General features: G+C 45.3%; 1 protein-coding gene across 4 annotated transcripts in view; it reads left to right on the top strand.

Annotated features, from left to right (window-relative positions):
- The first annotated feature begins 5103 nt into the window (after nt 1-5103).
- TBL1XR1 (TBL1X/Y related 1) overlaps nt 5104-25888 on the top strand; it is a 105628-nt gene continuing 84843 nt past the window's right edge. For 2 of the 4 annotated variants that reach the window (XM_082767477.1, XM_082767476.1), the window contains exon 1: nt 5104-5283. The gene's annotated coding sequence lies outside the window, so the exon portion shown is untranslated. Of the gene's footprint in view, nt 5284-5940; nt 6198-25888 lie in introns of those variants that run through there. The other 2 variants (XM_082767479.1, XM_082767478.1) reach the window with 1 other exon arrangement.

Consider the following 25888-nt stretch of genomic DNA (forward strand, 5'->3'; position numbering starts at 1 on the left):
TTTGATCTCAAGCTGCAGCCAGGTATGTCTTGCTTGAAACTTCAGAGGAGTGTGATAGCTGCCAGCGCCGCACCCTTTTTCGTAATGTTGTTAAAATAAAACATGTTTGGATTTGCTCAGCCATTGTAGGATGCAAGATCACAGTTCCAGCTCTGCCGTGAATGCAGCCTTGCCGTGACCATGTAGTTAACAGGGCCTTCTGGAGCAATTTTGAGATGTAAAATTTTTGCCATTTTAAGGAATGTGGTTATTTATACATTTAACTGTAAAACTGAAAAAAAAAAAAAAATCCTTTGAGAGCAATAAAAGCCCCCAAATAAATGCTTTGCTGTGTCCCAATCTCAGCTCACGACCTGCAGGAACGTCAAGGCGGTGTGACCTTGTGTTACGGGGCTGCTCACAGAGCACTTGTTTTACCACAGCCCGCCTGCTGTCACGGCACCCATCCCTCTGAGCAGCTGCTGATAGCTTTTCAAGGCAGAAAAGGGAAATAGCTTGCATGCAATACTGGATCCATGCCAGGACCAGTGGTTTGTGCCCACCACAGCTCTGTAGAACAGAGAAGTTGCCTCTTCCACACCTCGTAGCACCACGGTTTCACAGCAGCACTGAACAGGCTCTAAGCAGTGTAGCTCATGTGAAATTTCTGGAAAAAGCTGCTTCATGGACCTCGCAGTTCCTCTGCTGTGTGAATGAGAGAACATTCCCCTGGTCAGGCCCTTCTTCTGCTCTTGCCACTTACTCCAGGCAGCAGAAGTGCCTGGGATTGATGCAGGTAAGCATCAGTGAGACCTTTCTGTGATCAAATCTTCTGTCTTACAGAGATCTACAACATATTTGCGTCCGATGCATTTAAAGAAACCGAGGGAAATAAGTAATGCTTCAGTGCACTAATCACCAGCATTGCATTTTTTTACACTATATCAACTGATCAACTACTAGTCAATTTGTACACCAACTTAGTGGCATAAGATGCTCCCAGCCTGCCCTCTTCTGTGATCACTGGAAGGAGCTGCAGAAAGAATAAAATCAGTGCCTTCCGAGTGGTGAGCTTCCATTTTCTCTCCACACACACCGTCCCTCCTCCACCCTGCCAGCCCACGGTGGGACCAGCTCAGTTCTTCTATTTAAGTCAACAGGATTTCAGTCCCACTTGTTTAAATATCAGGTTTGACTGGGGCTTGCCTGCATATCAAAGGCAATATGGTAATTTTTACGAGGGATAGGGTTTGCCCTGGTATTGGCCAGACTTGTCCCTGCTCTCCCTGTTGCACAATGAGGAGCTGAGTCACTGTCATTTCTCACCCAGTAAGTGCCTGCGTTTCACTGGTGCTGTGTTCATAAAGCACAGGGTCATAGCACACGTACTGTAACTGGGGGAGTCTTTGCATAAACAGGAGCTAAAAATGAACAAAGAACGTTCCTGGTCTGCTCTTATTTATTTATGCACTGCCACACATGGGAAGTTTCATTCTGGCACCTAGGTTGCGTGGTGGACTGGGCTCGAGCCTGCTTTTCTGAAGTCAGTAGTCTAGTTCCTATTGACACACTGCTATCTCATTGAGCCTTTAGTTTCATCCCAATCTGCAGAAGATTTATAGTTATATATTATACAGATTTAACACAATACCATGCCTTTTATTATTTGCGGGAAAATGTTAATAAAAAAACAAGTATTACAGATGCATTTTAATCCCTGAAGTGATTTTTTGAATAGAACACATGAATTATTAATTATTGTTATTGTTATTACTGCAATGCATACCTATCTCACAGGACATTGTGAGGATTAATTAATTCTTGTAAAGATGTAAAAGGCCATATAGGTGTCAAGGGTTACGACTAAAGTGCTTTGAAAATGGAAACCACTCTGTGAGTGCCAAGTATTATTATTTATGGAGTCCAGGCAGTGTGCTTGGTGCTGTGCAAACACTGGTCCAGTTATTGCAAATATTTGCTTATATGTGCTTAGTAGGCCGAGCACTCACTGTTACAAGTAATTTAAACTATTTTAAGGATATACCTTACAAATGTGGCTGTGAGAAGACTTCCCTAAAGTTGGAGTGCCAGGACCACGGAAAGTGAGCAGCCGCGTTACTGAAGCACTTCAAAGGCCCGTTTTTATTCAAGCACGTGAATGAACCAAGACTACAGATCCAATTCAATTCTACATCCAGGAGTTTGGGCTTGGTCCTGCCTTTTGGACTTTGGGAACAGAAACACATCAGTAATTGCTGTTTAAAACTGTCTCTCCTGGCTTAATTTGCAGCCAACCCTTATGCTCAGATCATTTGCTGAACAACCCGTCGTGCTCCATAACCTGTTCAGCTGCCCTACGTCACCTATTCTTGGAAACCTTTGAAAGTGAGAACGTCCCTCCTGCCAGGCTCTGGAAATCACCCCAGAAAGTGTGTGCCCAGCTGTATGTTTGGGCAATGGAAATGTGAAATCGTAAGCTAGTCATGGGAAGTAATGCTTTTGTGTGGCCTTGTGAGGTGTTCACTGAGCCTTACTCAAGTGAGGAGAAAAAAAGGAACAAAATTGAAAGGGTAAAATTATTATTTGTAGATATTATTTGTATATATTATTTGTAGAGTGTACAGGGCATAAGATTTGGGTCATAATACTCAGGTAATCACGCAGTCCAGCACACAGTAACAGTAAAAGCGAAAGCCTGGCACGCTGGAGTCGTGACTGAACATTTGGTGAACAGTAGACCACGGAAACCTTCAGCCAGCTGACTTCAGCTCAGCATGTTGTTGCTGCTCGGCAGATGGATGGGAAGACAGTGTTTGTAATTTCTGTGGGCCAAACAACGCACACTTGAGGGGTTTTCCCTCCTCCGTTTCTCTCACAAGCCTCCTGAGCATCACACCTCCCATTGCTATTTCGTGGACTTTTTGCAGCCCCTCCCATATCCTTCTTCAGGGCCGGGTGTCCCACACTCCCTGACACGAGGTCCCTTATCATCTTCCCTTTTGCCTTAGGCTACGTGCATACTCCCATTCCCCCTTCCTCCTCCCACTGTTACTTCTTATCTTCTTTTAACAAGGAAGTAAGTCATTGTGAGTATCAGGAGGTTAAACTCCTTTAGAAGCATGGGCAGATCTGAGATTACCCCGTAGGAAGCTGTTAATTAGTCCCTTGCCATTTCTTCCCCCCCCATTTTAAGTTTCTCAACCTTCAGCAAACTCGTCAGGTTTGTCTACCAATGACAACAACATTCTCTGAAATTTTTAAATTGAACTGGATATGGTCTTCAAAAATAATTGCTTATTTACAACCCATCTTTTACTTTACTATCATTGAGAAGAGAAAGTTGCCCACTTGGGCCATCAGAAAACATCGAGCTTTGAGGTGTTTGCAGTCACAAATACTTTCCAGAGAGACGTCAATTTCCTTGTATAATTCAGTCAATTTCAGGCAAACAGGCTCAGGGCCTTCTCAAAATTAAACAATTTTGCAATGTAAGAAAAAAAAAATCAGCTTTCTGCAAATATTTCAATCTTATTCTTCGTAAAAGAATGAAAAGCGTACGGGCCTGACCCTGAAAAAAAATGAGCACCGTGAGGGGATCCTACACCCGGAGACCCACCCATCTGCTCTCCTCAGGGTTTGGCGGAGTAGAAGGGTCCCATCTGCTTGCGCGACGAAGCTCAGGTAGGTGAAATCTGCCCACGTTGTGTTCCGCTTGGTAGGCTGGAAGTGAAATACACCCTTAACTCTAGATAGGACTGGCGTGATTCTCCGGCAATTTAGAGCTCTATTTAAAAAAATAATAAAGTGCTACGTTTGTGGCCCATCTCTACACTCTGGTTTTCCAGGCACCGTGAAGGCAAGCAGCGTGGAGATGTGATGTGGGGGTCCTGTTGGGGCAGTGTCAGACCTGGCCCTATGTTTGTGGGGTGCTCGGCACCACCAGGAGCAGCACCCAGTGCTGCAGTCAGATCCGAGCAGGGTTTGTGGTCGCTGTGAGTGCCAGTGGCAGCACAGCCGCCTGGACCCACGCCCAAGGGCTACTGCGAGGACATTTTTAAGATGGCAAGGACCGCCCCGCCATGGATGTGGTTCAGCTCAACAAAGCCCGCTTTAAGAAAATAAACAAACCTGCGATAGAAATGACAAATGGCTTTTATGTTCTAAAATCGAACAGCGGGCGGGTAGGGCGCGTTATTATTGTGGAGGGCTTTATTTATTACATAAAATGACCGGGGTAGGTGCAGTAACCGGGCTGTAGGCATCGAGCTGCGCCATGAACACAGCCCAGAGCCAGGCCAGCAGGGAAGGCCACACCGAAAGCGAAGCCTCCCCTCACGCTGCCGGCCCGGGGAGGCTGCGGGAGGAGGAGGAGGAGGAAGAGGAGGACTGGGAGGAAGAGGAGGAGGAGGAAAAGGAGGAGGAGGAGGAGGAGGAGGAGGGGGCCGCCGACCCCCGCAGCGCAGCGGCGCAGCCGGGCCGGGGTTCGTGCGGTCGCCTCAGGCCGGCCCCGCTCCTCCTCGCCCGGCCTCCCGTGTCCCTGCCTCCCTTCCCCGCCGTCCTCCCCTTCCCTTCCTTCCCTTCCTCCCCTTCCTCCCTTCCCTCCCCGGCGGCCGCCGCTCTCCCCCCGCTGCCATTTCGGTGCGGCTGGCCACCCTCTGCCGGCGCGCAGTGTGTCTGCGAGCCGTTGGCTGCTCCGAGCCGTTTGGCTCCTTCCCTTAGTAACAGCTTTTACATTCTGCCTCAATTCCTCCTCAATCTAAATCACACACACACACAGATATTACTTTTTTTTTTTTTTTTTTTTTTTTTTTTTTTCCTCCTCTCTTCCTTCTCCCCTCCTTCCTCGGGACTTCATCTCTAATCCCCCCTCTTTCCCCACCCTCCCCCTCCCCCCGCTCTCTGGCTCGGGATATAATTGAATATCACAGCACTATTTGGTGCCTGCTGCTTTTTTTTTTTTTTTTTTCCCTTTTCCTCCTGTGCGTGCGTGTGTGTGTTATTTTTTTTTTTTTCCTCCTCCTGGTGGACACCTCAGCTAAAAAAAAAAAAAAAAGCCAAAAAAAAAAAAAAAAAAAAAGACTTATACATTACCCGTGCGTATACACACACACACACACACAGAGACATGTGCATGTAGGTCCGTATGGCTGTATAAAAAAAAAAAAGAAAAAAACAACCAACCACCACCAAAAAAAAAAAAAAAAAAAAAAAAACACCAAGCACCACGGGAGCGGAGACAAACAAGGGGGAATTTCTCTCGCCTCCGTGCCCGGGGGAAGCAGCCAGGCAGCCGCCACCCGCAAGGTAAGGACCGGGGCGCTCCGCCGGGCCGAGCCGGGCCGGGCCGGGCCGGGGGGCGCCGGGCGGAGGCGGCTTATGGAGGGGGGGGGGGGGGGGGGATGGGTAAAACCTCGTGGAGCTCGGCCCCCCCGCTGTTATTTTGGGGTTTCGGGGTGGTTTTGGGGAGAAGGGGGGTGCCGCTGCTGGGGGGGGTGGGGATGGGTGTGGGGGTTGTTGTGTGTGTGTTTTATTTTTTTTTATTTTTTTGCGAATAGCTCCCTTCCCCCCCGCCCCCCCACCTCCCCGCTCCGAGCCGCTGCCTTCCCCTCCCCCCCCCCCAACCGGCTCCGTTTTAAGGGATTTCAAAGGGTAAAAAAAAAAAGAAAACAACAAATAAAATAAACCGAGGCATCGGCAGCGAATTAAATAAAGGAGCCATGGCGAGGCGGGCTGCTTTATAACCTATTTTTAGCCCGATTTGTGTAAAGAGGAGCCCTCCCCTCCCCCACCCGCCAGAAGTAAATATGCGCGGAGGGGGGGAGGGGAAAGGGAGGTGGTGTTTTTTTATTTAAAAAAAAAAATAAAACGAGGGGGAAAAAAAAAATCAAGACAGCGGAGCCGTGCGAGGTACCGGGGCCGGGGGCAGGGAGGGGTTGGTGTGGGGTGGCTCGGCCCGGAGGCTGTGGGGCTCCGTGGGGGCTCTGCAGGGCCTGGCCCCAACCCCGGGGCTATCACGGGCCAGGCCTGGGTCCCCCACCATCAGCAAGGGGTGTGGGGGTTAATCTCGGCCAGGTGAATTTAATCCCGGGTCGCAGAATCGCCTTGTAAGGCGGCCCCAGGGGATAAAAGCACCCCCCACCCCCCCTCCCCCCAAGCAGGAAACTTTGGGTGCGCTGCACGGCGGAGCCCTGCTGGAGCCTTGTTGCTGCAGAGCACACGTGAGTTTTTAGGAAAGTTTGGTTTGTAGGGCGCTGCGTAGGAAAGTGAAGTTTGCGAGTGAAGTTTTTACTGCTCTCCAGCGTGCTCGGCTTTCCCCGCTTTGCTGTCTGTGTAAATCAGGTTCCTTGCTGATTTATGGGAGAGACCACGAAACGTGTGCCTTCTTTATTATCAAAGCATGGGAGGTGTGAGCAGGAGGACCGGGGTGCAGAGCAAGAGCTCCTGGGCTGGTCTGGCACCCTCCCCATCCTGCTGTACTAGGGGGCTGAGTATGGCAGCGGGGGCTTTTGGGGTCGGGGTCGCTCCCCGTGGGCTCAGCTGGGTGCACGCAGGGTGCTGGGGTGCACCTGAGCACCAGGAGCTCCGGGGCCTTGCCCCACGTGAAGCTGGGCAGAGTGGAGGCTCGGTTGGCCTCGTGAGGTCTTGTTGGGTTTGGGGCCTTCCCTGGAGGTGTTTGTGTTGGCGGTGTTTTTAGAAAGCGAGGCCTGATCCTGCAAACTCTCGTGCAGGTCCTTGAACTTCAGTGAGTGGATGAGTGTTCATGGAGAGGAGCATGAAGGCCGCTTTCCTCTTAGCCAGAGGAAAAAGAAAGAGCTGCTCTGATGAGGTGGTTGGACTTAGGAGGCAGGTGGTGGCGTGTATGTGATGGCACCAAACTTTTGCTGTTTTCTCATAGCCTTTTAATTTTCCTTTGGCCTGGTTAAGGTCCGATGGAATAGCACGGTGTGGTGTTGTTTTCCTGAGGTCACCTGAGACCATGCTCACAGTTTTCTTGGGGGAACGTGGATTTGGCTCCATGAAACCAAGGGCCCACGCGTTGCTGTGCTTGGGAACTTGGTGGCGTGCCTCCCGAGCTATTATTGAGAACACCTGGAAGATGTTTAGTTTTCACTGCACGAGGAAAGGGAAAGGAGAAGGAAATGTAACTTAAATGTATGAAAGGAGTTGAGGTTTGGCTTTTTTTTTTTTTTAAGGCTGTGCAAAAGTTTATGATTTTTGTTCATTTAAATATGCATAGTCATAATGTATGTGCGTAGCATAAAGAATGCAATAATTACAGTTGGACTCTGTTGCTTAAGCTTTTTCCCCTCTTCAAACAGGCAGTTATGATTTTTTCCGTGTTTCTTTTATATGAATACTTCTTTCGGTTTGACTCTATATATGGTAATTATTGATGTTTGTGCAATGCTTTGAAGTTGTAAGGCATCGTGTAAGTGCTAAGTACCCAGCAACAGCACTTCATAGTTATTTTCCTATCATGAAAGAGTTTGATGCTACAGCCCTAAGCATAAAGAGACTCTGGATGGATTAGGGGAAATGGTCAAAATTGCTTATAATGTTGTTTTCAGGTAATATTTTTTAGTTAGGAAGAGCAGATCCAAATAATGTAAAGCAAACTGAGTTATTTTACTTAACCTGATTTTGCTTATGGAATCTAATTTAAGATGGACTTCACGTTTGAGTCAGAATGTGTTTGCTGTTATAAATTTTGTAGTGGCAATAAAGACCCACAAACTACAAGGATGTAATTGTGCAGGAGCAAGGAAGTCCTGTAACGCAACACACACAACTTCAGCAGCAGCAGCAGTGGTCTGGTTCGGTTCAATGAGCTCTACAGATGCCTGTGGAGCTGCACACAGAAGTAAGTGTGTTCCACGTTAGTGGCAGGCGATGGGATGTGGATCTTCCACGACACTGACACGTTTTCTCGGTATCCAAGTGCTGTCAAATGTTATGGGGAAGGCCGAGACAGCGGCCAACGTGACACCCTTCCTCGGTAATCCTCTTCGTCTAGAGCCACACGAGATGACCATGGATTGTGTTTGCTTTGCCAGAATTTCCTATCCCTTCTGGGCCCACGGCTGCTCGGGACCGTGGTTCTGTGAGTTGTGATGAGGCTGTGAGGGGCAAAGAGACGTGTGTGGATGTGGCACTGGCCCTTCCCCTGCTGGAGCACGACCGGGAGGTCGTGGTGTGGTCTCCATGCTGGGAGGAGGATGAGGACCGGGCCGAGCAGGATGGTGTGGTGTCAGCGTGCGATGCTGCAAGGCTGGAATCCATCCTCCTGAAGTACCACTAAATTCTAAAGAAACTCATGTTTATCTTGAGAATTGTGATTAATGTCATGTGTAGTGATCGCCCTTAGCGTGTGGTTACACGTGCGCACACAGGGCAGAGCGTACAACAATGTCTGTATTTAAGGCCAGGACCCGTAAACGTCATCGCAAGTAGCTGTGGGTTGGGAGAGAAGTGAAAATGTGTGTGCACACTGCATCCATGTGTGGCTCCTACAAAAAGTGCCTACTGCGAGAATATAGTTACTGCATGTTCATTTTTTTAATATAAATGTAGCTGTTTGTGTTAGGTGAAGAAGTGTCTGAAGTTTTCCATTAGGAAATGTGACCGGCAGCTCTTCTCGGTGTATGTGAGTTTTGCTGCAGTGTTAACGTGGGACCTTCAAATCAGCAGCTGCTGAAGAAACAGTTCCTACGTCCTGCTATGGGGTTGGTTATCCCTGCCCCCAGCACCTGCAGCTTTCCAAGCACTGTGCTCTGAGTTTCTGCAAAGTAGCATTATGAGAAGAGTGACTTTACTAGAACCGAGTTCATTCGGTGATCCCAGGCAGAGTAGATGGAGACGGCTTTATTCACCTCATAACCAGCTTCCTTTGAGATAAAGTATGACAATGAAGTATGGAATAAGAATGATCTTTTCTGATGGAATTGTACGGGAGTACGTTGACTCCATTTTATTTATTTTCAATTTTGCAAAATCGCGTTAGCTAACTGGAGGTAAAAAGTCGTGAAGACAGGGCAGTGTATTCATCACGTCGGGAGTCGATGGGTTGAGTAAAAAAGTGCGGAAACCTGGTCTAGAAATCACTGTGCCAGTTTGTGTGAAAACTGTGAGCTGCCTTTTCGTTAGGGTTCTGCCTTCTGTTACCTCACTCAAGATGAGAAGACCCTTTTTGTCCTTCTCATAGTGAAAACAAGGCTGAAATCACACAAAACACCATGGAGTCTGATGGCCGGGTTTGAGCTTGACGTCGAGTTTTCTTTTGTCTGTGAAAAATCCATAGAACCGTATTTCCACATCTCCTCTAAAACATTGATTTTGAATACCAGCACCGTGTCAGTTTCGGTGACATCCTTTAGCCTCTCTTTTTAAATCATTATGGAACCTTAAAAAATTCTTCCTTGTTAGGAAACGAGTGGTCGTGAGAACTGGCCTGGGTGGCTGGTGGGCGCATAAGTAGCTTAGCCCTTTTTGCTCATGGGGACGGCTTGGGAAATATTCTCTTACCTTAGTAATAGTAGTAAAGTGCTTGGTGAATTGGTGCTGCTTTCTGAAAAACCTACTGCAAGAGCTTACTTCAGAAGTGACGGGGAGCTGTATGCAGCCGCCTCTGCCAGTAGACGCCGTGCCTTCCACAGTGTCCCCTCAGGGCCCCTGATGGCCGTGTTGGAGTTGGTGCCACGTGGCGGTGCCAGGGCACTGTTAGGCACACCAGCACATCCAGGCCTTCGTGTCGGGCTCGTGGGGAGCAGCTCCCTGTGCCCATGGTGGTTCGGTGCTGTGCTGCCTCTTGTCTTGAGAGCACGTCTCTGTGGGGTAAAACACGGATCTGGGCTAAGGCGCTGGGTCCCCGCCTATGTTTCTGGGGCTGGTGGTCACTGCATGTGCTCGGCATCTCTGAAAACCAAGGCTCACGTGTGGCTCGCTGGCTTTCGCCAAATCCCGCTAGGGTGTAGTTTCTGTTTCTTTCTGGGAGTAGCATTAGCAAGGCTGTGTTGTGTACTCTGGCTTGTGTTTATTGTCGTAATTCTGAAGTCTCCATGCTGCAAAGGACCAATATGGTTTATTAGTAACGTCCAGCAGTAAAAAATCAGAATCAATCAGAGAAAAAACACCTTTTTTTTTTTTTTTCCTCCTTTCTTTTGCAATCTAAGATTCAGCTCAGGGCTGCCTGGAGCTGCCTCACTGGTGGCGTTGGCCACGCTGGTGGAGCGGAGCAAGGCAGGCAAGCAGCTGTCTTTGTGGCTTTGCTGGTGCTCCTTTTAACCTGTTGGGGGGTTCGCAGGAGGATTTAATCGCTTCCCTGGCTTCGTGTGAAGATGCTGTTGGACCCCGCTGGTGTCACGCTGTTTGTGGATTGTATGGATTGGGACTGTAAAAGTGCCTCTGGAAACTTCCTTCTCCTGTGTGTGGTAGCGTGGCTGCTGGCAAAAGCCTTGGCTGCGAGCGTACCGGAGAGGTTTGTGAGCAGCGTGCCTGTGGAGCATTTCTCCAAGGGTAGGGGTTAAGGGTCAGATACTCACTGTCCATGAAAACGTGGTGCTAAATGCTATGCTGGGTGCCAAAACCACAGAAATTGTCAAGGTTTAGAGCCCTAAATATAACCTGTCCCCAAAGTTGCATCCCTTTGCTGTTAAGTGTTAAGTTGAGGCCCACGGGTTGACCTGTCACTGGCAAACTCAGAGCTGGGAATTCTTCTAACAGCAAGCACACATGAGGTGGATTTCGGTCCCCTGGTGGTTCCCTGAACATGCCAGTCAAAGGAGAGGCAGTTGGATTTCCTAGAAGTTGTCCAGGCTGGCCAAGGAGAAGAGTGAGTTTTGCAGGTCTTCTGTGGTGGTTTTTTTTTTTTTTTTTTTTTTTTTGGACTTGCTGATTATTTTTCAAGAGTCAGCATGACTTTTGAAAATACTTTTTTTTCCCTTGTAAAAAATGGTAAAACGTATGTGTGTGTGTGTGTATATATATATATATAATTTATCATTGATAGTGGTGTTAAGTGTGGTTGAACATTTTACATTAAAATACCAGTTGATTTTAACCAAGCTGAGTCTGTTTGCAGATCCCCCATCCTAGTCTGCTGAGCTCACAGCAACGATGAGAACTTTCCCTCTTTTAGGTTACGTCTAAATTTGTGGGAAAAAATAGTTTTGATATTGCATAGACCTATGGGGGAAATAACAAGAGATCTGGGTCAAAAAAGTAGGGCGTGCAAGATTTAGAAGCTGTTGAAGTGTATTTATTTGTCCTATATTAGGTTAAAGGAAGTATTGGTGCTTTCAGTTTGGCAATATGTCCTTCAGTCTGCGGTGTTCTGTGAAGGGAAGACAACTGTTAAACAATGAATCACAGCTAATTTTTGTACGGATGTCAACATTCTTCTCCAGTGCAGAAATTTTTGCTTGGATATTAACACAAACATGCATTCCTAAAATACAGGCTCTTAGCGATAAATTTTAATTAGGAAGTGCTCTGTAAAAAATATGGATTTTTGCCATGATGATTATTTGTGAATCTGTAACATATTTACTTTGGAGTTGCGTTTGATCAGATTTAATACTTTCTAATGTACTTTAAAAGCAAAGTTAGCGCAGATGTGTATGGAGGAAAATGAAGAACAATGTTGTCAAACCATCTATTAATGTTGACATCAAATAAATTGTATATTATACAGCAACAGATTAACTGTTTCCTGTAGCTGAAGCAGCAGACCTGTGGTTTAGAGAAGCGGGGTTTGTTCTCGCTGTAAAATTGAAATGTTTTGCTGATGCAGACATAGTACCTGACTTGTCACTTTATTTCAAACATACAGCTAGATTGCTTTTACCCTGCTTAAACTGTAAATTTCTAGCACTGTATAAGATGAAAATACAAAACTTCGGTATGTTAAATTGCTATAAAAAAAACCTTAAGCATAGAGTGAAACACTCTACTAAGCAGTTCTGGTGAGCTTAATCTGATAGCGAAACGGATGTCTAAATGTAGCTGATTAATGTAAACCAACTTTTCTTGTACAGTTTTCACCATTATAGTAAATACTTGTCTCAAGTGGTTGAGTTGTAAGGAAAATGCTTTGTATGTCTGTTACTGTCTTCCACAGCGGATCCTGAATGGCCTTTGATTACATTAGGAATATCAACGTGTTTATCTGACTGTTGGCAGGGGCCGTGCTAGTTGGTTCCTCTGCTGTCTGCACATGCAAGGTTATTTTGATATGGTTTATTTATTTCTAGTTCATCAAGGGCCTCTCTAAGTGCCTGTCCTACCATACGTACAGTACACACACAATGCATTAGAAATTACATTGTTAGAGCCTGTTCTGTTCAACCATAAAACCCTCCTTGGCCATTTCTTAGTGTCCCTGGGCACTGCAGCCCTCTCAGGTACATTGCTTTCTGGTAAAAGAGATGGGCATGGCTTAGATCTTAAAAGTGAGCCCTCTGCTTATAGATGGGCATGGCTTAGATCCTAAAAGTGAGTCCTCTGCTTCCTGCAGGGCTGGATGTTCCTGGCAGCTCCTCGTGTTGTCCCAGGCCATCCGTCCTGGCTGGAGCTAACAGCAGCTGGTATGCTGGGTGTACAGGGGGGTGAAACTGGGTAACGAGCCTGTTTGGATGGACACAAATGCTAACGAGAATTTAAAAAATTGGGTGAAGGGTAAAAGAAATTCAGGTAGCCAGGACAAACGCGTCTGCTGTTCCAACTCATTGGTGACTTTGTACGAGAGGCCCTGTGGGTATGGGAGACGTCAGACTGCAGCCAGGAGTGCTTCCATCGGGCAGGCTGTGAGGCTTTCTGCTCTGCTGGATTACCGGGATTGCCAGCATCAACGCCTGTGTACGTTGGACCCTGTGAAGGAGCTCCCGAGAGCTGTGTTCGTGGTGTGAGGCTGTGTCAGACGGGGCTGGGACGTGTATCTGTCAGCGTGCTGCCTGCCTTCCCCGCTGCACCTGCCCTCCTGTGCGATGGAGCCTGGTCAAGGTGAAGAGAAAGAAAAGCAGCGTTTCCGAAACCACCTTTTCAGTGATCCAATTAATCAGACGTAATTTGTGGAACGTTACTGTAAATGGTGAAAGTTTGGAACTGTGATGGACGTCCCCCTGCCCATGGCTGTCTGCTTTTATTTGTTTGTCCAGAAGAACAGGGGAGTGCTGTTGGGCCTACTGCTGTTCTGTCTTATTAAAATAACCCTCCCAGCCCCCCTGTGTAATAAAGCACAAGTGGTGCTAGATTGTGCTGCTCTTTCTTGCTAAAATTAACCCCTTCCCGCGGGCAGCGTGCTCTTGTTCTCTCCTCTCTGGTTCTGCGTCCCGGTGTTTGCTGAAGCATGCTTCACCGAATGCACGTGGGGGTTTGTCTCGGGCATGGCAGTTTGCATCACTTCACTGTAATCCCTTCCTAAGTCTTCATTTGTTTTTCTAATCTCCCATTTTTGTTTTGGTTTTGTTCGTTACTTTCTCTCTGTTTTTTGTTGTTTTGGATTATTCTTCCACATTCTCCTTATCTGCACTTTCGTCAGTGGTTTGCACCAGGTCCATGCCTTTTCCCCATCACCTTTTTTTTTCTCCTGGTTTCCTCTTTCCTCCCCCCTCTCCTAACCTCAGTTGAGCATGTGTCTGGGAGCTGATCCCGTGTGGCCTGTGGCACTACAGCTGGCATGTTGTGCTGCTGCAGGGGACCTGGTGGGGACATGGGGTTGATGGGACACGGCCACAAAAAGGGAGATGGGGCTGGCGGGTTTTGGCAGTGTCTTCATTTGATAAAAATAATCTTGGCTTCACGTGCCAAGTGTCGGTCCAGGGCTTGGTGAAGCCAAAGGGAGACATTGGGGGCAGCTGGCATGGGTGGCCAGTGAGAGCACAAAAAGCTGCAGAAGTTTGAATGGAAAGCTCAGCGTGCTGTGAGGTGAGCTTTGTGCTCTGCAAAATAAGGGATTTTATGCCATAAATGTTACTGGCATTGTGACTTAAAATAAACAAAAACAAAGTCGTGATGAAATCAGTCACAGCCTTATCTTATTGTGTTTATTGTGGGTAGTGTTGACAAGTCACATGCCCCATTGTTCGAGGTGAACAAATATAGCTTTGATACTGCAAGCTGATACGTGTGGACAGCCTCCTTTGTCCTGTGGTGCACGGATGAGTTTGCAGAATTGTGACTTCGGAGCTGGAAGATTGTTTTTAAAGAGTTCCCATTTTAAATTAGTCTAGGAACACCATAATACATCAAATGCTCTGTTGCTTAATATCCAGGCCCATCTTTCTGTTTGGTAACTTGCTCTGCAGAACGTAAGAAAATAAATGAAGAGATTAATGCATCATAAACTCTCGCACTTTGTTGCCCGGCAAAACCCATGGATAACAAGCTTTTACTGCGCCTCTGGCATAGATGTGCTCGGGCCAGCAAGAATGCAAGATGTGCTGTTGAGAACGTCGGTAACAGATTTTCTCTTGGAAGTCTTTCAAATACAAGTCCTGTACTACAACGCTGTTGACACTTGATAACAGTGACCCTCATCTCTGCTGAAGTCACAGGTTGTGGATCACCTCTGAATTACTCTTGATGTTTATGAATTCCTACGGTCAGGATGTATGCCGTGGAACTAGGGTGTAGGCAATAGACTTGCTGCAGGAGTATTCTTGGCATGTGGAGCCTGTGGTCATCCAGCTGTACCTGGGGGAATCCCACTGAAATCATTTTCAGTTTTGCCTAGGGACAAACAGGAAGGTTAGTCTTCCCTGCCTACAGCAATTTATTTTTTTCTTAGCTTACATTAGTAATGCCAGTGTAGCTCATTGTCTGGTTTAGTATTCTTAATTCTTAGAATATATATATATTATATATATATATATATATATTTTTTTTTTTTTTTTTCTTCCTGTTAGCTCATAGTCTTGCTTGAGACAGTTTTATTCCCTATTCAGAAACAGGTGCTTGCAGTGTATTTTGTACCGGTACAAGAGCATTCAGTAAAATGGTCTTGAATAGAGAAAGCTCCATAACAGGTGTTACCGGGATGCTTAAGCATAAAACACTGCTGACGCTGCTAGAAATTTTCACCACTGTCGTGACTGTGTGTTGAGAATGTCAGCTGTGTGTCTGCCTGCCTGCCTGCCCTCCGATACAAGAAGAGTTCCCCAGTTGTGGTGGCTTGCAGGCAATCTGTAAAATACTACTTAAATTTCAATACAGGATGAATGGCAAGCTTTTGGCGTCCTAAAGCAGGTGCTCTACAATACTGGAATATATTCTGTGCGTTACTGTGTAAAGCTTTCAGACGTCTTTTTGAGCACCACTGATTTTGTTTATACGGTCCCTTTGCTGGCACTGCCAGAAGAGAGGGTGCTGTGGAATGACTTTCTGGATATACATCTTCGTAGGCTGTTACAGATCGGTGGTGAATCTCCAGAGACACCCTACATGCCCCAAATTTATCTTTTCTGTGTTGACCTAATATACTTGTATATAATAGACAGCTGTGTTTAAATTGTTTTCGTTTACATCTCTGAAGATTTTCTGTCCACACGGTGGATAGGACAGAAATCTGGTGTCAGGATTATCTGCTAGTTCTGCTGCTGTGTGACCTTAGCTAATGGATTAACAAATTTACCCACGCATCAGTGATTTAACACTTCACAGGAGTTTTTTTGAGACTGGTTCTCTGAGATCTTCTGGTAAAAGGCTGCATAGCAGTATAAAGTGGCTTTTGTTTTATTTTTCCCCTCTGATTACTCTTATTTCAGGCAAGTGCTCTTTTTGTGTTTGTTACTTTTGTGCTGCTTTCCTAGCCTTTGAGGATTGCTTGTTGGGTGACACACGGTCCATGTTGGAGGTACCTGCTGATAGTGCCCATACGTGGTGGGGAGTCAGGTTGACATCAGGCATGTTTGTGTCCTTAGTAATGTGGAAATGGAATTGTATACGGAGTTTTAATAGAAGCCTGCACCTGCTTTTTGCAGCTCTTTTTGGGGTGGCAGTGGGAAGGCTGAATTTCCCCAGGGAGCCGTGTTGGGGATCAATTTTGGAGCACAGCCCTGCAGGCAGCTCCTTGTCACAGCGGAGGAGGTGGGACCACGGCTGGCTCTGCTTGCATGGAGCTCTCCTACACTTTTCTGTCTGGAAAGGAAGTTTCTGTCCTGTGCCATGGCTTATTGGCTCTGTCATGCTGATACAGTGGTTTATTGGTCCTGCAAACAGCAGCTCTGAAAGCATTTGCATTAAAAACATTGGGTATTTTAGGGGGTATTAAAATCTAAATGTTTTTCCTTAGCTGGTTGCCAGCATGATGCCACAAACACCCGCATTGCCATGAAGGTGGTGGTCAGCTACTGCTCATCGTAGGACCGGTGGGCTGTGAACTTCTTGTGTCTGAGAGCAGAGCTGATGAAATGGTTGTGGACTGAAGCAGGCCAGCTAATAGCAAAGCCCGCCTGACACCAGCCTCTCCGTATGTAGTGGCCATATTGCCCCTAACATCCTGCTGCTTGCATCGCCCATATATAAAATGGGAAATGGTGACGTGATCTTTGTCATGTGGGCACAGTCCCACTTGGCCCGGCCTTCCTTAATAACTTATCAGAGTGATTTACTTACAAATGTATACAGTTAAGCAAATTTATGAGCTTGTATGAAAATCTTTTTCACGCCCTGTACTAAGAACCAGTGATACCCTCCTCGCTCGTCCGAGCTGCGTGCTGCAGGTCATGTCGTGAGGCGTGCTTAGCAAGAGGTGCCATGGTGGCATGGGACTTGGCTTTCCCTGGCCAGGCAGGGCTGCTCTGAAAGGCACATTGCAGGTTTCTGGTGGTATAGACGGTGGTACACGCTTTTTTTTACAATATTTTGTTTCCATAGTTTGGAAGTTTTTCATCTGCTGGAAAATGAAATTTTACGTCTGTTGTTTTTCTGATTTGGGGAAATCTTCAGTTTGTGAAGAGCACTCAAAGTTGTGTAGGCTTGTTTTCTGCTAGTGTAATTTACACTTTAATCCTGTGGGTTATTTCTTATTTTCACCATAGTCTACGCTGAGAAGTATCTTTCGGTTAATTTAAAAAGATCACACTGTAATAAATCCCTTAAACTTTGCAAGAAGACATTTACACTCGCTGGGTAGCATGGCTTGAAGTTATAAGAGGGAATTTACAGTGCGCTTACATTATTTTTGGAATGGCTCCAGAATGAAAGTGTCTCATTCCTGTTTAGCGTAATACATTTTCAGCAGATATAACTGTTGCTGTAGTCAAGCCCTAATTGTTTAAAAAAAAAAAAAAAAGAGAGAAAAAGAAAAAAGCTTTTAAGTGTGATCCTTGGATATTTTTAAAAAAGCTGAGTGAATTGCTTTCCTTGTTGAAACATTTTCTCATATTCTGAGGCAATCGACGTGCTCTTTGTAAGAAATATATTATCACGGTATTGAAGTCGAATCAGGTTCTCTGGAAGTGATCCAACCTTCAGGAAAGAAAAATATTAATGTATGTGTTGAGGGAAAGGGTTTCCCTTTACTTTGGAATTTGCTTGTCATGTTTAGCCAGTAAGCTGTTTTCAGATGCATTAAGGCGCTGTGAAACTCATTTTTGGGGCTGGCAGTTTTCTAGGCTTGGTTTGAGCAGAAAGATTTACATGTAATGCTTCTTTTTTGTTTGTTTCAACTGTCTAGGGACATGTACATTTGTTAAGTTATAATTTGAGTGCAGTGCATGTTTAAGGAGAACAGAAGACTAAACTTTAAAATGATGACAACAATGGGTAGCTTTTTTTTTTTTTTTTTGACCAGTCATTTGTTTCAGTGTCTGAAATACTTTGTTGCCACTTTAAATGTTGAAATTTAAGGAAAGTAGCCTCTGCTTGGAAGACAAATATTTGCAGTATGTTGTTTATTTGCTTTATGAAGTTTTGTGCTGTTTGAACAGTGGTTTTTATTTTAGCTATGAGTTTTGGCAAAACACATCCTAGCACATGTAGTTGGCCATAAACAAGCTGCAGATCTCTAACGCTTTGGTCCTGCAGCTGCACCAAAGCACACGAGGTTAAAATCCAAGCGGGTGCCTGCGTGTGGGGCTTGGAGGAGACCCGCGGTGCAGGATGCTCACAGGAAATTTCATAGATTCGCGGGCTGCTTAAACCTTAAAGCCCACCCAGTTCTAGCCCCGTGCCATGGGCAGGGACACCTTCCACCAGCCCAGGTTGCTCAAAGCACCATTCAGCCTGGCTTTGGGATGGGGCATCCACAGCTTCCCTGGGCAGCCTGGGGCAGGGCCTCACCGCCCTCTGAGGGAAGAACTTCCTCTGAACATCTCATCTAAATCTCTCCTCTTCTGGTTTAAAGCCATAGTAGAGGGGGACTTCTCTGCCTTCTGTCAGTAGGGCATCTGGCACCTAAGCTGATTATGATTTTATGGCCTTATTCAGGGGGAAGGGGCTGCACTGCAGCTTTCCAGGCTGGTTTATGCCTGAAGGCCAGGGCTGCATGCACACACCTCGCTGAGTCGGCCATGTTCTTCAAAGTGTGTGGGACTTATATGATTTTTGCACTATTTAAGGACAGCTGGGGTTTGGTAGAGGGCTGCCATTCAGTACATGCCCACTCTCCAACGTTAAATAAGCTGGAGCATCTACCAGTTGGTTTGTGACCAACTATCGCAGGGCTGAGGCAAGGAGCGGTGCGGAGGAGCCACAAGATGAAGGACTGCTGCTCCGTGCCTGGGAGGGTGCTGGTGCTCCTCAAGCTGCCCCTCAGGGAGGACATGGAGAGGACAGTCGGGACAGCCTCCAGGCCGAGAACAAGGCTGGAATCTGCCTGAGGACACGGGTTAGGTAGCCAGTGTGTGCTTGAGCAGGTCGTTGTGCCAGCAAAACTGCCATGCACTTGCTGGTGGCTGAGGCCTCCCTTCGCCATTCCTCCCCTGTGAGCACCGAGTACTACATTGATGACAGTTTTTCTGCACCTTTCCAAAGTGCTTCTTTCGGTGTTGGTTCTGAACCAAATGCTGTCTCTGCTCCCCACCGCTGTAATCCTTCAGCTGTGGTTAAGGAATGATTTGTATTATTATTCTGATTTTTTATATTGACACATTTTGGATTATTTTCCTAAAATACTTTGTTTAGACTTCTGACATCTTAATGACTGAAAACCTCAGCTGGTTTTGTTTGGAAATGACTCTTCCTCAGGCAGAAATTAGACCTGAAAATGCATTCCTCTGAAGTATGAGAGGGAAAATCTCTCTCTGGTAGCATTGCTGAGTTGTTGAGATCAGCTCTGAATTGCCAGATAATGTAATTTCCTTTTAAGAAGAGCCTTCTCCCTATCCTACCCAACAAACCCTGAAGTGTTCTTTGTGTGAATGTACTATATGATTTCTAATTATATGATCACATACCATTCCACAAATAGTGCGATACAATAGCAAAGAATTATTTCCAGGATCTTGTAGAGGTCTATTCAGTAGACTACCTTAAACCCTCATCTCGCAAGCTGTAAGTGAGGTGTAAATGGGCTCCCTCTCCTTCCAGAAGCAGTGTTTACTGCAGCTCTGTGTTGAAGCCTGGGTTCAGAGCTCCTTACAGAATCAGGGCTTGGGATGTCATTTTTGAAAGTTGCCATTTAACTGCTCTTATACAACATACGCATATTAAGTAGGATAGCAGAATAACGGTGAAATTGCTCACCTAGGTCTGCAGATGAATTACTATAATTAACTGCTTCTTCCCATGAATTGCACCTAACGAGGGCTGTGCTGTTGGCTGAAAATAAATTGCATAATGCATTACTGTTGACTAAATTATTTACATACCTTAGAGAGGAGATGGTATAAAAAGTCTGCAAAATAAGTGCTGGACCATTATGAAAATGAAATGTGGGGGGGTGGGGGGCGGGGAGGGAGCACAGGCAGCACATGGTGCAGTCTGCCTTCTCCTGGGTCAATGAAGAGCATTGTATTCTGTTTGCAATACACTGTGTGATTTCATAATTACATATTTATCACATCACATTGCATAATGCATACGTGCAGAAGGCAGGGTTAGGTCTGTGCACACAACCTTGGGCCTAGTCCTAAGAAGAGTAGATCTGTGTGATTATAATTTGCTAAAAATTGCATGTCTTTTTTTTTCTTTTCCTGCTTAACTTTAGTCCCAAAATATGTGAAATCAAAAGCAAAATGGAGTTAATGAATTATAAAACAAGGTGTACAACTTATTAAGTGCTTGCTGTTCTGAATTTATGCAGGAAGCATCCTTTGTGTTGCTGTTCAGTGCTGTGAGGCATTTAAGGATTGCTAGTCTATATGCATGGCCTGTTTTTCTTAACATCTTACTTAGCCAAGAATAATTTTAAAAGCCCAATATTTGGATATGTATATAATGCAGAATCCTTTAAGGGGCTATTTATGGATATTTATTAAAATAGGTGGCTCCTCCATATAGAGATTACTTATACTGATTTACTATAAATGTGTGTATCAGCCCCTCTGTACACAAGTGCTGGTAACACCAGAACAATTGCAATGACTGAAGATAGGCTCAACTAAAGGTATTAATTTATATTAAATTTTACCAAAGTGAGGCTTGTCATAACTTTCATTTTACATTGGTAAAAAAAAAAAACAGTCTGAAGTTGTGTAGACCTCAGTTTCTACTCTTTTTATTTTTATTTTTTGTCTGGGACTTTAATTTGGACTTAATCCTAGCAATCATTGACAAAACTTGGAAATGTGCTTTGTTTCCTGGTGTTTTAAATGGGAACAGCAGGGTCTCTGGGCACAAAGCTGTCTTTCCCTCCCTGGGGAGGCTGTGCTTCCACGTGGGGTGAAGGGAGCTGCGCGTGGGGTCGTGGAGCCTGCGGAAATTCAGTCGTTTGTTTGATTATTTGGGGTTATGATCCCCATGGAAATGTGGTTGCAATGGGGAAAAGCTTTGTAAAAACAACTGTGCTTGGGAAATTGGATCTTTTTTTTATAAGTAGGCTGGAATACTTCATGATGTTGTACCAAGCAGATACAGTAAGTTCCCCTTCCTGCCAAATTAGCTGGAACAGGTCAGCTGGTGTGATAACAAGGGCGAGGAAAACACTAGATTTTTTTTTTTTTTTTTTTTAACCCAATGAAAAGGTTTCTTGAAAAGCTTTATTTCCTGTTTAAGAATGCATGGTGGAAGTTTGGAAAAGATGTGACCTTTTAGTCAGGGACTTTTGTTGTTGGTTTTTGGTGTTGGGAGGGCTGTTCTCTAAACCATAAGCTGATGCAGGGAACCTTAACTTTAGCGTTTCTAATATGATGGACTTGACTGTTCAGGCTGGTGAATCACTCACTGTAGAGGGGTTGTAGGCAATATTATTTAAAAGCTATAAATGCTAAAACAGCACTGATGGGTACACAAGCAAATGTAAAGATGGCAGAATAAACTGTGTTAATATTCACAAACATTCATGCCATAAATGATGACAAAACATTTTTCATATGTTGAATGGATTGAGATTCTTAAACATGGCTTGGTATAATAAAGAACTCACAATTTGGTATTTTCCTTATCTGGATGGATGCTTTTGAATTTATTTTCTCCAAATTTTCAGAATGCTTTCGAGCACTTTGTCGCATGATGTACTTCACAGTGATCAGTGATTTGTGGTACTGCAAGTATGTCCTGTGCAATACCATGGAGGAAAGGATTTGCTGAGTTTTGTCTGCTCAGTATACAGTTTTAGGGAACCGCCTGAAGTCAAATTACAGAAACGAAGTGGAGATTTCCGTGGAAATGTTGCAGGATCTCAGCAGGCTGCCCGATTGTGTTGCTGTGGGCCTGCAGGCAGGGCAGGGCCTGTGCCATTGTCACTGCCCTGTTGTTCATCACTGAGCCCCGAGCGGCCGCTTGGCAGAGAGGGATGGTGGTCAGCAAGGACAGCAGAGACCTGGGAACACCCTGCCAGAAGCTGAAGTCGGAGCTGAGGAGCGGGGAGCACACAATTCCTTTCTGCAGGCTGGGAGGGGAGAGCAGGCCGGCAGGATGCAGAGGAAGGGGAGCGTTGGGTTAACTCCACGCTTCTGTTTCTCAGCAGGCATACCCCAGAGCATGCGGTCTCCACGCTCCGAGCACTGACGTGTGAATGCTTTGAGCTCCGTGCCCTGTTGGAGCGGGGCAGGAGCATCACCAGCTTCCTATTTCTGTTCGGTAGCAGCCAGCCATTTAGTGACAGGAGCATTGCAGAGCGCTGGCTGCCACCTGACGTGTGCTGCCTGCTGCCTGTGCTACAGTAATCCCTGCGTTGTGATACCAAACGGGGTCAGTTCTGCTTGATTGTGTACAGTTACCTCCTCAATAAAAAAATGAGGCAACGGGTGACTGGGCAGGGAGATGGGAGTGTGCACGGAGATGCTGGTTTTGTACTGTCCGGGGAGAGGAATGCTGCTTTCACTAACCTGCCACATTACTGTTTTCAAGTAGGTTTGGCTTTTTGGTTGGGTGGAGTTTTTTTGCACGTCACCAAAGAGAAATGTTTTGAAAGAAAGGTCTTGAAGGGAAAAAGAAGGAAAAAAAAAAGAACTTGTGAATGCTCACGGAAGGCCTTGGGCAGTGAGAACCTATTATGAAGCATGCGTAGAAGGGCAAGGCTTTATGTTTAGTGTATAATTACAGGTATGGACTAATGTAAAGTTGCAGGTGAGAAAATGTTCTCCTTTGCATCACAGGCTGCTGAGTCCTTGTTGAGCAAGGATGGAATTTGTCTTGGCTAACATCTGTTCCTTTTTGGAATAAGTGATTTAGAAGAAAGCTTGAAATTTGAATATGATTTCTGTTCACCTCAATTTAACTCTTTATTTGTACTTTCAAAATGTATTTTATTCGTTTAGATTCGAAAATATAAGGACACCTATGCAGGCTGCTGGCTCCTTACATAATTAATCATATGATAAATGCAATTAAATTGAAATCACTTCCATAGGAAGTTGGCTGGTTGCCCGGGCCTGACGTCACCCAGGAACCGCATACTCGCTCTTGGACAAATGGCTTTGGCTTGGCGCTGGGAGTGCCTCTGTGGTTGGATTCTGCAGGGAAACGAGCTCCAAAGCCTGAGCCTCTCCACCTAACGCCTTCCCAGGCGTCTCCCTCCCCTTTGAGTAGCCCTGCTGGCCACAGATGGAGGGGGAATAATGCCAGCCCTCGGTTGTTAAAAAGTTCCTTCATAAATAACAAGAAGTTTCCATTCAGCCTCCCAGGCTCTCGTTACGCGATGCAGTAATCTGGGATGAGGGCTTAGTTGTGGCCAATGTAATTCTTGGTAAACTGAGATGAGGAATGATGTCTCATTAAAAAAAACGTATTGTGCCAATACAAAAATCATGTTTATTACCAGTTCTAGAGTTGTATAAATATAGATGCTAGACATATGCTGAGTATTGCTTTAGTAGAAATACTGAAATCACTTTTACTCGAGTTAATAAATCCCAGAGCTGAGAAGGAAAGTAGTGGAGTGATGGGAAGAAGCAAGACAAATGAAATGAACAGTGGAAATCAAACAGTGGGAGAGTTTTCTGAATGTATTTTCACAAGAAGGCAGTTGCATAATATTTATTCAATGTATTAGGCTTTTATCTACTTAGGCTTGTTTTAAGGGCATGACAGAATAAACATGACTGCTGAAATCCTTGCATCTGGCAATTAATTACGCTTTTCCTTTTCTTTAAGTGAATGTAGGAGTGGTGAGAATATATTGGATTGGCACTAGTGAGAGTTGTATCTGCTGAATAAATGTTGGAAGTGCCAAGCTCCCTGTGCTGCTGGGTTGGTTGGAGGGGTAGCCCAGATAATAAAAGGTTTATCTGTCTCCACTTGCTTATACACCTGCAGAATTTGTTCTTGAAAGACAGTTGTTGCTTATGATGCAGTATGTTTTTATTTTTATTTTTTGAAACAGTAAATGCATCTCAGTAAAATGCTCCAAGACAAAACAATGACAACAAAACGCAAACCCGCAGAATAATGCTGCACGGTTTTCCATTCAAACTCCTCCTCGCTGCCTGACCACATAATTATCGATTACAGCAGCAGTAATGCTTGCTCAACACCTGTCGCTTCTCTCTAGTGTCAGCCTTTCTCAATAAAAAAACATTCTTCATCCACTTCCAGTGTAACAGCCAGCTCTCCCAGCACATTCCCCACTGATTCAGCTTTATCCAAGCCCAATACCAAAACCAGATTCTTGTGGAGCACCCACCTGTTTCTCCAGTCTGACCCTAGTGGAGGTATGATCGTGGTTTTTTATTGTTAGAGATTTTACAATAATATTCCATTGTGGGCAGCTTAAACTGGAGGAGACTGACAAAATTTTTTTGATCTCTGAATCATTGTACCTTGAACTTTTTTTTTTTTTTTTAAAGGCATATTTACAAGGTATATTCTTGAGGTGGAAATATTGCAACATTTTGAATGTTGTCCAAATGCAGACCAGAAAACTCAGTGACCCTCTGACTGCGGCTGCAATATCTGCTTTGATGTTCTGTGGATGTGGATGCTGGTTTTCCTATATGTGTAAATGAAATAATAGTTGCGTTCTGTTTAATTCGAGTTGCAGAGATTATTCTAGTATTTAGTGAATTGGTATGACGACTAGAATGGGGGTAGCATAAAGACTGAAGGACTTTGCTATTTATGGGGTCATTTTTATTTTGCGGTCCGTTACATTGACTTACAACTAATTCACTGTGTGATTCCTATAAAATTTGTGTGAAAAATTATTTTAGTTATTTTAGAACATCCAAACTCCTTTGATAGGCATGCAAATAAATGAAATAAGCTACATGCAGGTAATTATTAAGATACAGTGGAGATGTGAGCTGTAGTTAACACACCAGGACTCCGACCGGGCCTGGGAAGAGGAGGCCGGTACCGGTGGCTCCAGCTGCATTGCCCGTGTCCCGCTGTCACTGCTGCTCCTGAAGCTTGGGGACAGCTCGGGAAGAGGTTGGAGCTGGGGAGGATGGGGGTCTGAGGAGTAGGGGAGGCTCTTTAGGCCCATAACGGTAGGCGAGATGTTAAACTACAGCCAGATCTGTGCCTTTCTGGGGGCCTCTAGGTCCGGTTGGCTCCTGTGGCTGTGTCCTCTGAGGCTCAGACCACTGTGTCTTGTCCTCAGCTGATCTCAATCATCGTACCCGTATTGAAGTGTAGATCTGCCTGTGTCCTAGAACAATTGATCTTTTAAAATCTGACTTCACTTATGAAAATAAGTGGCTCCCAGAGGAGAAAGGACTTCTATTTTCACTTATCACTCGTGGTGATGAGACATACTTCATAGCTCGAGAAGTCCCATCTTGTATTGACTTCCTTTGTGTCGTGAGTTCGTTCTGGCAGCGGGGTTGGCTTTGATCCCAGCCTTTACTGGGAGAAAATCTTGTAATGGTTTGGGTGGCTTGTGGACAGATCTGATAAGAGGCGGTTTCTTATGTTTCGTGAACAGGTCAGGCTGGAATTGACAGAAATACGAGTTGACATAGATTTTAAGTATGGAGTGAGTAGGTATCACTGAAGGGAAAAGAGCTCATGGGAAGAATTGAATTGGCTTTGGGAACAGCTGTGGGGTGAGAAATTATTCAAGAAGGGCTGCGAAGGTGGATCTTTTGGGGTTATTGCTGGAGGATATGCGAAGCCCATTGCTATCATTAAATGAAACCGTATTTGAGTGTTTTCTAACTGTCTTATCGCTATACCACAATTGAAGGAAATTACTTTTTGTGCTTTTGGACTGCAGTGGGTGTGTGTGTTTAATAGCTGGTTTCAGGGTTGTTTAGTTGAGGATGAATGGTCCAAGATTTCAGTAACACACAGGGCATGTGGTTTTGAAGGAGGAAGGGAAAGGCGATTTCTCAGCACGTGTTTGCTTATGATGGGCTTAGTTAAGAAGAAC

Source organism: Aythya marila (assembly GCF_965140915.1).
Source record: "Aythya marila genome assembly, chromosome: 9".
In the NCBI taxonomy this organism is placed as follows: Eukaryota; Metazoa; Chordata; class Aves; order Anseriformes; family Anatidae; genus Aythya; species Aythya marila.